We start from the raw sequence: 16,331 nt of genomic DNA on the forward strand, positions 1-16,331 counted from the left end.
CCCCCCTCCCCATGACATCAGGACGCCTGGAGCCCAGCAGCAACCCAGCCTCCTGGTTGCAAGTAGTGTCAAGGTTCAGAAGCAGGTATCTGAGCCCTGTGACGAATGAGCCTCTGTGTTATGTGAGACTGTTTAAACAAACACAGAGATGCTTTCAAATGCAGCCTGAATACCTAAGATCTTTCCCTCTCCCTTCTTCTTCTTCTTCTTCTTCTTCTTCTTCTTCTTCTTCTTCTTCTTCTTCTTCTTCTTCTTCCACTCTCTCTCCTCCTCCCTCCTCCCACCCTCCTTCTCCAAAACAGAAGATTAAGCTCGCCATAAACATGAACCGATGAAAAGAATTCGCATGGAGCTCTGAGTGGTGCCACAGGGAATAGCCGCTGGAGAATTACAAATTGCTTCTGGAGACACCAGTCTCCCTTTACAGCACATTAACATAAAAGTACACATATCTTCTTTCTATAAGGCACTAACTTGTAAATTAACCTTTAATGGAGTATAAATGATGTCCTGAAAGAACTGCTTATGCAGCAATATTTATGATCTAGAAAATTGCAAATATTTACAAGATCATAGGTGTTAATAGTCTGTCAAAAATGTTTGTATATTGTACATACATTAAACCCCCAGTTAAAGGCCGCGCTGGGGGGAGGAGACCACCCTCTTTCAAGTCTAATATAGGATTTCATTTGCATGCCATATATGCCAATCTCTATAATTAGACTCTATCTTAAGATATACCAAGACAATTTTAGAGGGAAAGGTAACTTTCTCGCCAGAGTCCATTTATTTTACAGCTCAGCGCTGCCTGCCTGTGTGAACTGTCTGCTACATGATATTGTCTGGGGGAAAATTAGCCTTCCATAAAAGATCTAAGGTTTGTTCCAGCAAATTGTCCCATGGCCAATGCAGCAATCTCAGTGAAAACAGAGGAATGTTCAGGCAGTTACAAGCACTGGTTGGAGTCAGTGACTTACTTACTCTAGAGAAGCCCCACTACTGGCGCTCATGCAAATTTCAGACTTCCAGGTTTTACTTTTGAGGCCATACAATACCCTGCAAGTAACACATAAAATCTATTTTTAGAAAGCCAAAGAAATAGCATAATCAGGGCCTTTGGAACTCAAAAAACATATCCCAATAGTTTCCTGCTCTGTTCTGGGATTAGGCGAGATCAGTAAGTAAATTTTTGAATGCTGAATGTGCAAGTGACTATCTAGAGACAATGGGTAAAACTAACACCACTAACTGCTGGATAAATGTTTAATGGTTATTGTATTTGTTTAAAAACCATTTTTTTAAAAAAGAGTGGAAAACCATTCCTATCACTGTCAATGGTCCTCAGGGCTGGATTTAGGTTTGATGAGGCCATGCAACCAGTCCATGGCACCCTATATATAGAAATGAGCAAACCAGTGATATTTTAGGGAGCAGGCTAGCAGGCGGGGCCCATTACTTACATCATAGGAGCCCACAAAACACTGTTGCTGTATGTAGGTTTTATTTTATTTGTTTTTTATCTTATATTTTGGAAATGTACATCCAGTTTTTCCCCCTTTATTTTTTGGGGGCCCCAAGAGAGTGGGGCCCTAAGCTATAGCTTGTTTAGCATATATGTAAATCCGGCACTGATGGTCCTCTGCAAGGGGATGATGGGTTTGTCCTCATTGGGGCCCTCTTCCATTTTGGACATTCTGGGATTCCTTGGTAGAGAAGAGACATAGAATCAAAGAACTAAAGGGCTAGAAAGGAAGCCCGGGGGTCATTCCAGTCCAAACTCCTCGAATGCAGGAATATGCAGTTGGTTCATCTGGGGATTGAACCTGCAACCTTGGCGTTATCAGCACTGCACTCTAACCAATTGGGCTACCCAGAGTCCCATGGAAAGGTTGGTGTTACATATGCCAAGGGGTCCTGTGCTTTTTGGACCTTTTAAGCTCCCGTAGTTTGAATGCAGCAATGATTTGGGAGGTGGTGCTTGATCCAGACATTTTGCATAGCAGTAAAAGGCTACTTACACATCCCCCCCCCCCCAAGGACAAAGGGGTACACAGATTTGCATAAAATGTACACCTATAAATTTACATCTATAAGTGCTAATGTATTGGTAAAGTAAAGGTAAAGGGACCCCTGATCATTAGGTCCAGTTGTGGCCGACTCTGGGGTTGCAGCACTCATCTCGCTTTATTGGCCGAGGGGGCCGGCATACAGCTTCCGGGTCATGTGGCCAGCATGACTAAGCCGCTTCTGGCGAACCAGAGCAGCGCACGGAAACACCGTTTACCTTCCCGCCGGAACGGTACCTATTTATCTACTTGCCCTGTGACGTGCTTTCGAACTGCTAGGTTGGCAGGAGCAGGGACCGAACAACGGGAGCTCATCCCGTCGCGGGGATTCGAACCGCTGACCTTCTGATCGGCAAGTCCTAGGCTCTGTGGTTTAACCCACAGCGCCACCCGCGTCCCTTGTAATTGCTATATTTAAACAGAAATACATTTCTCACACTGACCAGGTAACATATGTACCTGTTAAATCGATCCAGCTTCAAGGCCGTCTCTCTTCTCGTGGATATTCATCTTTAATCCACATTTGGGCCAGACACCCTTCAATTCAAAGGCCACCTTCTATAAAGCAACACACCTGGTCACTCTTAGCACCACAGGTCCTGAAAGTGATGTCAGAAGCCTGTGTCCCAAATCTTTCAAGGGCTTAGCAATGACTCTCTAGATTGTACAAGTTCTAATTTCTGAACTGCATCAGTAGAGCGTAGAGCAAGATTTAAAAAAATGCACCATCTAGACTGGTTTTATGTTGGAACTGGGAATCTGTTTGCATACTGGGGAGCATATTACCTTCTGGGCAACCTTTTGGAGGCCACAGGGCAGTGGTGGGCAGGACCACAGACAAGAAAGAGCAGAGCAATGAATGTGGATTTGACCTTTGTACAGTAGAATAGTTTCCACCCATGATCACACACCCCTCTCCATCTTCCCTTCAGGCATCATCTGCACGATCTCTATTGAGCTATCATGCCCTCCAATATTTATCCGATGAAAATAGGGACATCTTATTCTATTATTATTATTATTATTATTATTATTATTATTATTATTATTATTATTATTATTAGCCCACTCATCTGACTGGGTTTCCCCAGCCACTCTGGGTGGCTTCCAACACATGTAAAACATAATAAAACTATACAGGGCTGCCTTCAGGTGTCTTCTAAAGGTTGTAGAGTTACTTATCTCCTTGGTTCAGGGGTCGCATAACTCCATACCCTCCAACATTTCTGTGTGGAAAAGAGGGACATCCTACCGTACCCTCTAAAAGGGACGCAGGTGGCGCTGTGAGTTAAACCACAGAACCTAGGACTTGCCGATCAGAAGGTCGGCAGTTCGAATCCCCGCGATGGGGTGAGCTCCCGTTGCTCGGTCCCTGCTCCTGCCAACCTAGCAGTTCGAAAGCACGTCAAAGTGCAAGTAGATAAATAGGTACCACTCCAGTGGGAAGGTAAACGGTGTTTCCATGCACTGCTCTGGTTCACCAGAAGCGGCTCAGTCATGCTGGCCACAAGACCCGGAAGCTGTACGCCGGCTCCCTTGGCCAGTAAAGCGAGATGAGCACCACAACCCCAGAGTCATCCGCGACTGGACCTAATGGTCCGGGTACCTTACCGTACCCTTTAATATTTCTCCAATGGAAATAGGGATGTCCTAAGGAAAAGCAGGACATTCTGGGATCAAACCAGAAAACGGGATGGCTTCTGTAAATCTGGAACTGTCCCTGGAAAATAGGGACACTTGGAGGGTCTGAGCTATTTCAATGGAACCTCTTGAAAAAAAGATAACCCATTGTGCTGAGCTCCTTTACCACCCCATACAATTTAATATCTTCAACCTGTATTATTCACACAGTTTATACTGGTTTAAACCGAGAGTCTCTTATTTACACCAACAGTGGGCCCGGCCCAGTTTACTGGAGATTTTATATTATCCAATAAATGAGATCAAAAGCAGCTCATTTCCTAACTTCTCAATGGATTTAATGCAACCACCACAAAACACTTCTAGTGAACCACGGTTGCTGAAGCTTTCAAGTTTACGTTGTTTGTTCCCTAATCCAGAGGACCTTCAAATAATCTAATCATATCCCTCTCCCAACCCCAAAAGAAAAACACGACATACAAACCCCACAGACAAGGCATACCAGGGGAACAATAAAAGTATGGTTTCTCTCAAATCACCAAACACTTTTAATTTTCTTTGAAATACAAGGAGAGCATAATCTGTCTGAGATGCTGTATAAAATCATTAAATGGCATGAAGTGGCTTGACCTAGGCTCCTCCTAATATACAGCAAAAAGTCAGAGAATGTCATGACTGACCATCAGCAAACAAAATAAATCCACCTTGCTGAGCTGCTCTCACATAACTGGCTGAATTGGAAGAAGTGCCAAAGATCCATATTGTGTGAGTGTCTGGAGGCGGTTGGAGGACGGATGACAGCTAACAGATTGAGGTTGAATCCTGACAAGACAGAAGTACAGTTCTTGGGGGACAAGGGGGCAGGCTGGTGTGGAGGACTCCCTGGTCCTGAATCGGGTAACTGTGCCCCTGAAGGAGCAGGTATGCTGCCTGAGAGTCATTTTGGACTCACAACTGTCCATGGAGGCACAGGTCAATTCTGTGGCCAGGGCAGCTGTCTACCAGTTCCATCTGGTATGCAGGCTGAGACCCTACCTGCCCGCAGACTGTTTTGCCAGAGCAGCGCATGCTTTAGTTATCTCCCACTTGGACTACTGCAATGTTTCTAAGTGGGGCTGACCTGGAAACTACAACTAATCCAGAATGCAGCAGCCAGACTGGTGACTGGCAGTGGCCACCAAGACCATACAAGACTGGTCCTGAGAGATCTGCATTGGCTCCCAGTATATTTCCGAGCACAATTCAAAGTGTTGGTGCTGACCTTTAAAGTCCTAAATGGCCTCGGTTCTGTATACCTGAAGGAGTGTCTCCACCCCCATCATTCAGCCCGGACACTGAGATCCAGCGCCAAGGGCCTTCTGGTGGTTCCCTCGCTGCGAGAAGTGAGGTTACAGGGAACTAGGCAGAGGGCCTTCTTGATGGTGGCACCTGCCCTGTGGAACGCCCTCCCAGCAGATGTCAAGGCAATAAGCAACTATCTGACTTTTAAAAGACATCTGAAGGTGGCCCTGTTTAGGGAAGTTTTTAATGTTTGATGCTGTATTATGTTTTTAATATTCAGTTGGAAGCTGCCCAGAGTGGCTGTGGAAACCCAGCCAGATGGGCGGGGTATAAATAATAAGTTGTTGTTGTTGTTGTATTGGGATAACAAACCATTATTTAAAGCCTCGTCACTTGTTCCATTAAAAACTGGAACGGGCTTCTCTTTATATTTCTTTCCCAGTGCTTCCCACTTCCACTCCCCCCAACCAGTGATGACGTATGAATTAGTTAGGCTTCATTTATACTTGGAAATTTGTGCTGGAGCACAGCAGTATGTTAAAATAGCGGCAAACAGCTGCTTGGGGTGTTGACCTCCTGCTTTCCACTCCTGAATAACCTCTGACTTTGTCCATCAAAGGTCTCGGCAAAATATCCCCTCCCACAGTGGGTTTGATGACTGCACTTCCTGCTCACTTCCTGTTTACACTGGCTCAGCTTCTCCTATATTAAATACGCCCCTTAAACATGCCCATTGGATGACAGGACTAGACACCCTCCAGCCCATTATGAGCAGGGGAGTGGTGCAAAGACCACCACTCTCTGAGCAAATGTGGCAGAGGCTGGTGTAGGTGCCTTTTCCCCTCTTGGAGGGGCTCTTGACAGGAGTATGCCCACACCATGTTGTGGTTTCGTCCCTTTTTCTGCTCATCTATCTGTGGGAACCACTGTGCTGCACACCCATGGCTGCCATTTCCCAAATGTGCCCATTAGCTCCCAAAGTTTGGGTACATCTCAGGTGACCTCCTTTTCTTTGAGGGAGACAAATTTCATGAATTGGACCCAGTGAAGGATGCACATGCAAGTCCCTTCAGCATGGAAAGAAAATTGTCGTCAGGGCTACTATGCCTGCAGATCAGCACTAAGAATGAAACGTGGATCTTTGCTGAGCTTTTAGTATTTGCTGAATCACAGCAATGAGATCTTGTGGCGCTTTCACAGATCCCTAAAATAAGCCATACAAGAGGAGAGTTGCAACACATCTTTGTAGGCCTTCTTTGTTCCTGCCAGTCTTGCTGTGGACTTTTACACGTAACTTAAGCACGAAACCAATAATAGATATTACTACCTGTGGGTTGTTGTTGTTTTTTTTAAAAGCTCTCTGTTTTGGCATTAAAGAATTCCAGTTGTCCTGTAGACTATCAAAGTTCTCAAAGCTTCATGTGTCTGGTGCCACCATCTGAACCAAATTAACATCATGAAACTAAGATTTCAAGGCAAATAAAAATACTATATCATCTTAATAAAAGCATCATGTGGCATGGGAAAACGAAGGCAAGAAAGATATAATTTTATAGGCCTTGCCCCTGCTCCTCTTACTGCAAACTGAAATTTAAAACTACTAAAAGAAGCACACATCAGGAGCCACATAATGAATCTGCTACGAATATTGGGCCTGGCTTTGGAGCTCACTTTAGACAAAAGCCTTTGGAAACAATCGGGAGAATTGCAGGACTGTAGCGAATAGCCCTCGCGGCTTTGAATTGTGTGGGTCAAGCAGTCTATATCGTCTTTATCAAAGTCGTGCTAGAAGGGAGGGGTGAGATCCTCATAGGCAGCTATTTCAAGACAGATGCCAGAAGATGAAAATGGGGTCATAAATGTAACTCTTAGTTTTATAACATCCTTATAAAATGATCACAGGAAGCTGCTCTTTGGACACCATTATGGGGTGCTCTTTGACAGAAGGAATAAAAAGAGAAACAAAGTATGAACACAGAACTACAACAACAACAACCAAAACTGAGATCATGCTAGAACTCAAAAACTCGGGGAAATGCATACAGTTCACTAAATAGAGCAAAGCCATTGTTTTAAAAATAAGAATTGCAGAGGGCAATATTAGGGATGAATGGCTAGAATGAAAAGGGTTGAATGGCTGCCAATGCATTTCTTCCTATATATATTAAAACGTAAGGCTGTTGTCAGGCTGGAGTTCCTGTGGCTGCCAATAGGTAACGTAGCAAGCAGGAGCTGCAGTCCCTAGTCTTCAACAATATCTATTATAATTGGGGTAGGGATCCTGTGGCCTTTCAGATGTTGTTAGACTATAACTCCCATAATTCCTGACCACTGGCCATGCTGACTGGGAATGAGGGGAGTGGACTCAACTTAATCAATTTCTTGAGTGCCACAGGTTCCTTGAACCATTGTACTAAAATAAGCTGCATCATATGATACCACCACACTCTTAGTTTCCTCACCTCTGCTAGTAAAAGCTAATGAAGTGTGAAGGAGAAACTGAGCTCAGCTGCATCATAGCACACATTCTCTTTTGCTAGAATGAGGAAAGGAAACACAGGGCTGTTGCTCTAAGTAGCAGCCACATTGGTTGAGACAATATCTAGTTATTTCTAGTATGGAAATTGCCAACATCCAGACAAACCTCAGAGGATGCACCAGCCAAGAAGCTAGACAAAGACTTCATTCTCTCTCTTAAATGAGAGCAGAACAGTAACAGGAAGCGCCAAACGATAACCAAGTCCAGCGCCACCCAGTGACTAAACAACAGAATGACACTATCCACCTAGGACCATGCTAGGTCATGCCACACATAAATGGAGGCCTCAGCCAAACAACAGAGGTTGGTGGTGTTATTGAAGAAATTCACTACACGATGTGCAAAAGCCCTAGAGAATAAAATAACTTTACAACTTTACCCTTACCCTTGTAACTGGTAACAAGAACTGAAAGCTTTATTAAATGGTTAATTTAATCAATTGAAACTACAATTTCAGCTCATACTAAGTTGCCTCTCCACCCCACTCCTGCAGCATATTTTTGCTACATAAATTAAGTGCATGGTATCATTATCATAGGGACATGGGTGGCGCTGTGGGTTAAACCACATAGCCTAGGACTTGCCGATCAGAAGTTCAGCGGTTCGAATCCCCGCGACGGGGTGAGTTCCCGTTGCTCGGTCCCTGCTCCTGCCAACCTAGCAGTTCGAAAGCACGTCAAAGTGCAAGTAGATAAATAGGTACTGCTCCGGCGGGAAGGTAAACGGCGTTTCCGTGCGCTGCTCTGGTTCGCCAGAAGCGGCTTAGTCATGCTGACCTTATGACTCGGAAGCTGTACACCGGCTCCCTCAGCCAATAAAGCGAGATGAGCGCCGCAACCCCAGAGTCGGCCACGACTGGACCTAATGGTCAGGGGTCCCTCTACCTTTACCTTATCATTTTCATGGATAGCATGTGAGTAATCTTGCCCTGGTCACTTCTCTTCTCTTCTCTTCTCTTGCCACCCCCCCTCAAAACCCCAGTACAAGACTGTTTCATGGCACAGTTGGTCTTCACCTGCTTGCAAATTCCTATTGCTGCTGCAGTGAGGGTAAGGCAGGACTTGCTAACTCCGAGGACTGCAAGCAAGAGGGTGCATGTATCGGACACTGTCTTTCAAAGTCCACTGTGAATCTCTCTATGTAGGACTCCTGAAGTTCTAGACAAATAACTGAGATCTGACCATGTTCGATTTAGCTTGAAAATAACAGAGAGATGCTCAGTAAGGCCAGGCAGGAACCAAGATTTCATTTATCAAAGTAGGGTGGTATTCAGTCTTGATCACTGATTGTGTAGGGGCCCTTGGTCATCTTCACTAAGAGGCCTGTTAAGTCAGCCTGTTACTGCTTTGGGAGGCCTTGAAGAGCAACATAGGTAGAAAGCAATTGTGGGAAATCAGATACAGACCCCACTTATGCTGGGGTTTGACTGCTCAGCCTCCCCGCCTAACAGCTGATATGTGGGCAGGGTTGCCACCTTGAATAAAATATTGGGGGGATCCAGGAAAATCCTGCCCCGCATAATCAATCACATAATGGGCACACACATACTATTTGAATGGCAATGACCATCAACTTGAGGGGGGAGGCCCCCCTCAAATATTTTATTGCCTCCTATGTGCACAGGAAATTTGCTGCTGCTGCTGCTGCGCTACCCCACAAATCAACTGTTAGGCGAGAAGGCCGAGCAACCTCAACAAAGCCCCGCTGTGCCTCTGGCTCACGAGGAGACCCGCCCCAGAACCCAAAAAGGATGCCTCTTCAGGTTCTGAGGAGCGTTTCCCCCTGAGCCACCAAGGACTTCCCAGCTCTCTCCTGCCACTTCCAGGTTCCTGTTGCCATGCATGTGCGTGGTGGTAAATTGCACTCAAGTGGGGAGTTGCCTGTACATTTCTGGGGCAATCAGATGAGTCTGTGGCAGGAGGTAAGGCCCATCCTTGTAACAGGCCCTGTCCCAGTGCTTTGATAAAGTCACATAATAAAACACAACATAATGTCAGTTCTGAAACATCTGTAAGAGCTTTAAATGGTACCCAAACTGAGGATTCCTAGATTAGCAGTTAGGCACAATTGGTTGAAACAAAAGACTAAATTGTAGGCTGTTAACAAAAGATCAGTTTAACTCATTTTATATACCCAAAATAGTATTCTTGACTTCAGCCTTGGTCATAGGAAATACTAAAAGGCAAACATTTGCTATTGAGAAAATGAATACGTTTTGAGCAAAGAAATAAGGCAATAATTTGCCGCACTTGACTTAGCAAGTGATGGGGGAGGGGAGGGGAGAGAGAAACAACTCATTTCAATGAATTATCAGCTCCTTCGCTTTCATTTGGCTCCACCTATCTCAATTCACTCAAAGTTGTTCAGCAACAAAGTATAATTAATTTTCTTTCGTGGACAGCAAAGTCATTTAGCATGTGGATATAGCAACAGTTTGGGCATATTGTAGCTGACAGTTCAAACAGTAATTATTATCTGCCAACCGTTTGCAGAAATAAAATTGCGATTTGTAATGCAAATGAATTCCCAGGAGAATAGACAATGGGATTTCAAACAAAAGGGTAAAAAATAGTGCCGTGGATGAACAATATTAAGCGCTCTGTTCAGGAAAATACAAAGGTCGCATCTCCAATACAGAGGGAAAGCACACTTAAACTCTATTTTCAAAGGTTTAATTCTGTGCTGGATGACAGCCAGCGTGTAGTGAATTGATATACAAGTTGTTGTATGAAAAGGCCAGAGTAAAAAATGCACACCATTGAGGATTTCATGGATAAAGAAAGGACAGCCGTGTATACTTGTATACCACCCCTATTTTCTAAGAGAGGGATGGCTAACCTGTCTGTCTCCAAATATGGCCAGACTCCAAATTCAAAGTGCTTAAATATTCCTCTGCCATTGTTTAAAGCTGCCATTTCCCTCTCAGTTTCCTTCATCTCTGTTTTACTCAAGCTTCTGCTGTTGTTTCAAGCCACCACTTTCCCCCACCATGGCCACTGCTGTTGTGAAATCTGCCTTCATTTTTTGCTCTCCTACCCTTCTGTGGCTTCATGCAAATCCAGGATTGTGATGTGGCACTACAAATCATCCAGTGGAGGCTGTGGAGGGGCATCCATACATTTTTACTATACAATCGTACCTTGGTTCTCGAACTTAACCCATTCCGGGAGTCCGTTCGACTCCTGAAACCGTTTGGAAAACAAGGCGCAGCTTCCGATTGGCTGCAGGAGCTTCCTGCACTCAATCGGAAACCACAAAAGCCATGTCAGATGTTCAGCTTCCAAAAAAAGTTCGCAAACCGGGACACTTACTTCCAGGTTTGCAGCATTCAGGAGCCAATTTGTTCGGCAGCTAAGCTGTTTGATAACCAAGGTACCACTGTATGGAGAAAAATATTAGAAATGATCTTCTTCAAGATTTTCATATGGATAGTCCCTATTTTAGTAACAGGAACTTAGCATTTATGCAGCACTTAAGAACTTCACTTCTATTCTCTCAACAATTTTTACAAGAATCCTTGCACTGAGACTAGTCGAGACCACTAAACACTGGTCTTGAAAGACCTACATTGGCTCCCAGTACATTTCCGAGAAAAATTCAAAGTGTTGGTGCTGACCTTTCAAGCCCTAAACAGCCTCGGTCCGGTATACCTGAAGGAGCATCTCCACCCCCATCGTTCTGCCCGGACACTGAGGTCCAGCGCCGAGGGCCTTTTGGCGGTTCCCTCCCTGTGAGAAGTGAGGTTACAGGGAATCAGGCAGAGGGCCTTCTCAGTAGTGGTGCCCGCCCTGTGGAACGCCCTCCCATCAGATGTCAAGGGACAACTGTCTGACTTTTAGAAGACACCTGAAGGCAGCTCTGTTTAGGGAAGCTTTTAATGACTGATGTTTTAATGTATTTTTAATCTTTTGTTGGAAGCCGCCCAGAGTGGCTGGGGGAACCCAGCCAAATGGGCAGGGTAGAAATGATTTATGATGATGTTGATGATGATGTCAGCTTTATCCTCATGTTGCAGATGAATGACTGAGGCTGGAGCTATACAGGTGTTTTTTTTTTAATGGTCCACCATCTTGCTCCTGGTGTGGTCTCCCCCATCCACCACCAGAGGACAACATTTTGAGAAGGAGAAACCTCATTTCAAAATGTTTTCTTTGTAGGTTGTCTTTGCAGTTTTATCGTATAGTTTCTAGATCATTAACTCATAGGTTGTGAGGGTCACTCAAAATGCAGCATATCAATAAAATAAAAAGAGATAGAATATTAATCCTGTGTGATATTATGATGGTGACGCCAGCTTTTAAGAAGATAAGGGCTTGTACCGCATAATCCTATACATATTCATGTTTATGCAAGTTCTACTGTTTCCAAAGAGGATTTACTTCCTTGTAAGTAATTTTAGACTACACAAATTCACAATGACTTATTAGAAAGTGCATTTTTTTAAAAAAATTACAACCCTGAAAATAATCAGAGTGCAAACACAAACCCCATCTCATTGTAACCACAATCCTCTTGAAATACACTTGTTATTTCAGCAGAGATTTGGAAAAGGCATCCCTTTAGTAATGATTTATTCATCCATCCTTTGACAAAGGAAAGAATGTGTGTATCTGCTGTATAGATTGGCATCAGGAACCTCTTTCAGGATCAATGTCTGTAGGCTCTGTGATAAAGGATTTACAGTGAGGTATCCAAAACATCTTTGTTGTTCCTTCACGATGAATGCCGATCCATATATTTTCAGCGGATGACTTACATAGCCTTACCTTGCCTGATAAATCAATACAAGCAGTACTTCAATGCCAACCATTGGGATCAGCCTGGTTTCTGTAGCTTTGCAAGACTGCAAAACATTTCCTGGAAACAGAATATACTGTTGGATTGGTGGAATCCCAACTTTCACTTACACTGGCGAAATTGGGCAATAGCTTCAATATTACAGCCCAAGGGCCAAGCTACCTTGCCAATTACCTATAATAATAGTAGGGCAGGTGCTTCACCACAGCAAAGCACCTTCAGGAGGGAGCAGTTTGCAATGGTGCAAGGTAGGTCGGTGAGTGAGAGGCCATATTTAACTGTTCCTCCGCTCACAGATTTTCCCTAAAACTCTCCAGCTACTTCCTCTTGGGGTTCCTGACCCATGTTAGAGTTCTGATATATGTGTGTGTGTGTGTGTGTGTGTGTGTGTGTGTGTGTGTGTCCAGAAGTTTAAAAAGAGGTTTAAAGACTCTCTCACAGCAAATCTTTAAAAAAACACTCACAAGTGAGAAACACTGGCCTGCGAGCGCTCCAATTGGAGAACAGCCTTGACCAAAGGTGTAATGGGCTTTGAAGATGCTTGAATTCAGGACGCAAGGGAGAAACGTGCTCAGGGGAAGGTACACTTGGCAAACCCTCAGTGTGATCAACTCCCGCCAAGAAACCTATGTCCTCACTGTGGAAGGACATGTGGATCCAGAATTGGCCTCCACAGTCACTTATGGACTCATGGTTGAGACTGTGTTCATGGAAACAATCTTACTCGGCTACGAGTGATCAAGGAAGGTAGTGTCAGGAGCTTGTTCTACACTCAAGTAGGACCCTGGCAAAGACACAAACCCGACTGGCATGTTCCCTCCCTTCTGGTCGATCGTTCGGGAACTTCAGAAGCTTTCTGAAGCCCGACCTCAGCAACTCAGCATTTTGGCTAATCTACTTTATTTACATATAAACACACATGGAGCACTGCAACATGGCTCCCTCTCTCTCTAGCATCAGACAGCAAAGAGAAAAAAAAAACCAAAGGACAATAGTCTCACTTCATGGAACACAGTAACACAAACATCCTGTCTCCGTCACTTCCCACCCTGTGGAGTCAAAACATATACCGTCATGTGATAGACAACAATTCCATGACTGCAATCATGGAGCAGGAATTCTAACAGGAAGGAAGGAAGGAAGGAAGGAAGGAAGGAAGGAAGGAAGGAAGGAAGGGAGGGAGGGAAAAGTGCACCCAGGAGTACAGGGGTTGTCTATGCATAGGGGAAGGGTTAAGCTCCATTCTGCTCACCACTTCTCCCATTGCTAATTGCTCTCCTCAAGGTTGTTTTGTTTATGCAAACTAGTGGTAGACCCAAGTATTTAGCTGAGATCCACCCCCCACCCCCCTTTGCACTTTCAGAGCTGAATGGGTGAGGATGGCACAGGACAATCTTTTTTCTCTCAAGAATGCCCTGGGAATCATGCAGTGCCATTCCCATGGGTCATTCCGGACCACATTTTCCTAGGGAACGACAGCCAGGCCACTGCTGATAGACAAGCTGCAATTTAGAGTGATGGCTTAGGTGTAGACACACTTTAAAAAATGTGGAAATACTTAATTTTTTTAAAAAAAATGTTTTGGGAAAAAATACATTGCATTTGACATAGCTCATCATAGCCATCTAGTGTCACATTTGCATATTGCACTTTAGGTAAAGGTAAAGGGACCCCTGACCATTAGGTCCAGTCGTGGCCGACTCTGAGGTTGCGGCACTCATCTCGCTTTATTGGACGAGGGAGCCAGCATACAGTTTCCGGGTCATGTGGCCAGAATGACTAAGCCGCTTCTGGTGAACCAGAGCAGCGCACAGAAATGCCGTTTACCTTCCCACTGGAGTGGTACCTATTTATCTACTTGCACTTTGACATGCTTTTGAACTGCTAGGTTGGCAGGAGCAGGGACTGAACAACGGGAGCTCACCCCGTCACGGGGATTCGGACCGCCAACCTTCTGATCAGCAAGTCCTAGGCTCAGTGGTTTAACCTACAGCGCCACCCGCGTCCCCTGACTTTTACAACACACTTTACAACACAGTTAAAATGTTTTATTTGCAGCTGTGTAGCCGAGCCCTTTGTTGTTTTTCTCCCCAAGTTGAAAAAAGTGGGGTGAGGAAAGAAGAAAAAGTCCTCAGCGTCCACAGTGAAATGCAAGTCCACCCCACCTGAAGGTGCTATGACATTTGCCCTTTCCTGACAGTTGCCAGGGGGTGTGGGTGGTGCACAGTCCTGCAGAGGTCAGAATTCTGCAGAAAGTGCCATTTCTTCATAGTTCCTCTCACCAGATTCTCGCCTTGTAAATTCTAAGTGCACATGAGAGCAGGACAGAGAGATACTGCCCCATGCCATTCCTTATCACCTGAGCTATAAATTCCCTATGTGGGATTTGCAGAATAATACTGGTGTCCTAGCTATGTGGGCAAGGTACTTGTGGATGCTATTATTTGCACCAGGCCCAGGGTTGGTATCAAATCCTGTTGTCTTCAGGAGCACGGGCTTTGTCCAGAGATGTATAGAATATGGAGTAAAGGGGGCTATTTCCCTTTATACCACCTTGTCCCACCTCATCCCACCCACATCCCACCCTTTTTCAGCTGTTCCATGAGCATGTCTTCACAGGTGGAATGTCTACTTTGTGTTGTATATTTGCTCTTCTGCTGGTGCAATGAGGCTTACACCAAATCCTGCAATCCCTCCACCAGTGAAATTTGAGATAAGGATTGGGCCCTTCGTATCCTGCAGCTTAAAGATCCAGTCATACCTTAGTTCTCAAACAGAATGCGTTCCGGGAGTCCGTTCGACTCCCAGAACCGCCCGGAAACCAAGGCATGGCTTCTGATTGGCTACAGGAGCAGCCAATCAGAAGCTGCAGATGCCATGCTGGACATTGCAAAAATTGTTTGAAAACCGGAACACTCACTTCTGGGTTTCGATCGTTCAGGAGCCGATTTGTTCGGGAGTCAAGGCATTTGAGATCCAAGGTACTGCATTACTCTTAGAAGAAATGATGATACTCCAAAAAAAGTATTTGTATTTATTTTACTTAAGCAGGGGAAACTACCAGTAAAAGATTGCTTTGCACCATCCATTCAGATTTATGTTGCTAGGGAACAACATAAGAATGCTACCCTCATATTTTGGAAGAACAAGAGGGGAAGGGAGTCTAAATAGCATGCTGTTTAAGAAAGTACATTTCATCAGCTATGAAGACTTTGAAAGTGTCTATTGCTTCAGACCTTTCAATCACAAAAATGTGTTTGTGTTTAGGTGGCTGCTTTGAAAGCCAATCATGCTTTCTCTGGAAACCTAGTGGTCCCCAACCTTCAAGAAAATACCTGCAACTCCATTCTTAGAAAGAAACATAGAGCCCCCACTATATTTTACACTGACACATTCGTAAGTAGAAAGGTGATTGAGAAACAAAGGGAAATAACAGCCTTGTAGCCAGTGTTGCTTGGAAATACTAAGAAACAAAACAAAAAACAAAAAAGGATATAGCTTTCAATGGTTAAAATAGCAGAGTTTTGAAATGTTCAGTCCACCATCTTAATTAAGATGCATCTGATGGTATCTTAACATAGACCAAAACCCATTATTTCATCTCAGGAACCATCAATGCAATGATACCTTCAGAGAAGTCCACACCAGCTTGATTCAAAATAATAATAATAATAATAATAATAATAATAATAATAATAATAATAATAATAATAATAATAATTTATTATTTATACCCCGCCCATCTGGCTGAGTTTCCCCAGCCACTCTGGGCGGCTCCCAATCAGTGTTAAAAACAGTACAGCGTTACATATTAAAAACTTCCCTGAACAGGGCTGCCTTAAGATGTCTTCTGAATGTCAGGTAATTATTTATCTCTTTGACATCTGATGGGAGGGCGTTCCACAGGGCGGGCGCCACTACCGAGAAGGCCCTCTGTCTGCTTCCCTGTAGCCTCACTTCTCGCAATGAGGGAACCGCCAGAAGGCCCTCGGCGCTGGATCTCAGTG

General features: G+C 44.4%; 1 protein-coding gene across 4 annotated transcripts in view; it reads right to left on the reverse strand.

Moving 5' to 3' along the window:
- ANKFN1 (ankyrin repeat and fibronectin type III domain containing 1) overlaps nt 1-16,331 on the reverse strand; it is a 224,302-nt gene that overhangs the window by 165,518 nt on the left and 42,453 nt on the right. The window contains exon 2 of one of the 4 annotated variants that reach the window (XM_081181276.1): nt 982-1,056. The exons of the other annotated variants lie outside the window; for them this stretch is intronic. The gene's annotated coding sequence lies outside the window, so the exon portion shown is untranslated. The remainder of the gene's footprint in view (nt 1-981; nt 1,057-16,331) is intronic. 4 annotated transcript variants of the gene reach the window in all.

Source organism: Podarcis bocagei (assembly GCF_964188305.1).
Source record: "Podarcis bocagei genome assembly, chromosome: 2".
Lineage (NCBI taxonomy): Eukaryota > Metazoa > Chordata > Lepidosauria > Squamata > Lacertidae > Podarcis > Podarcis bocagei.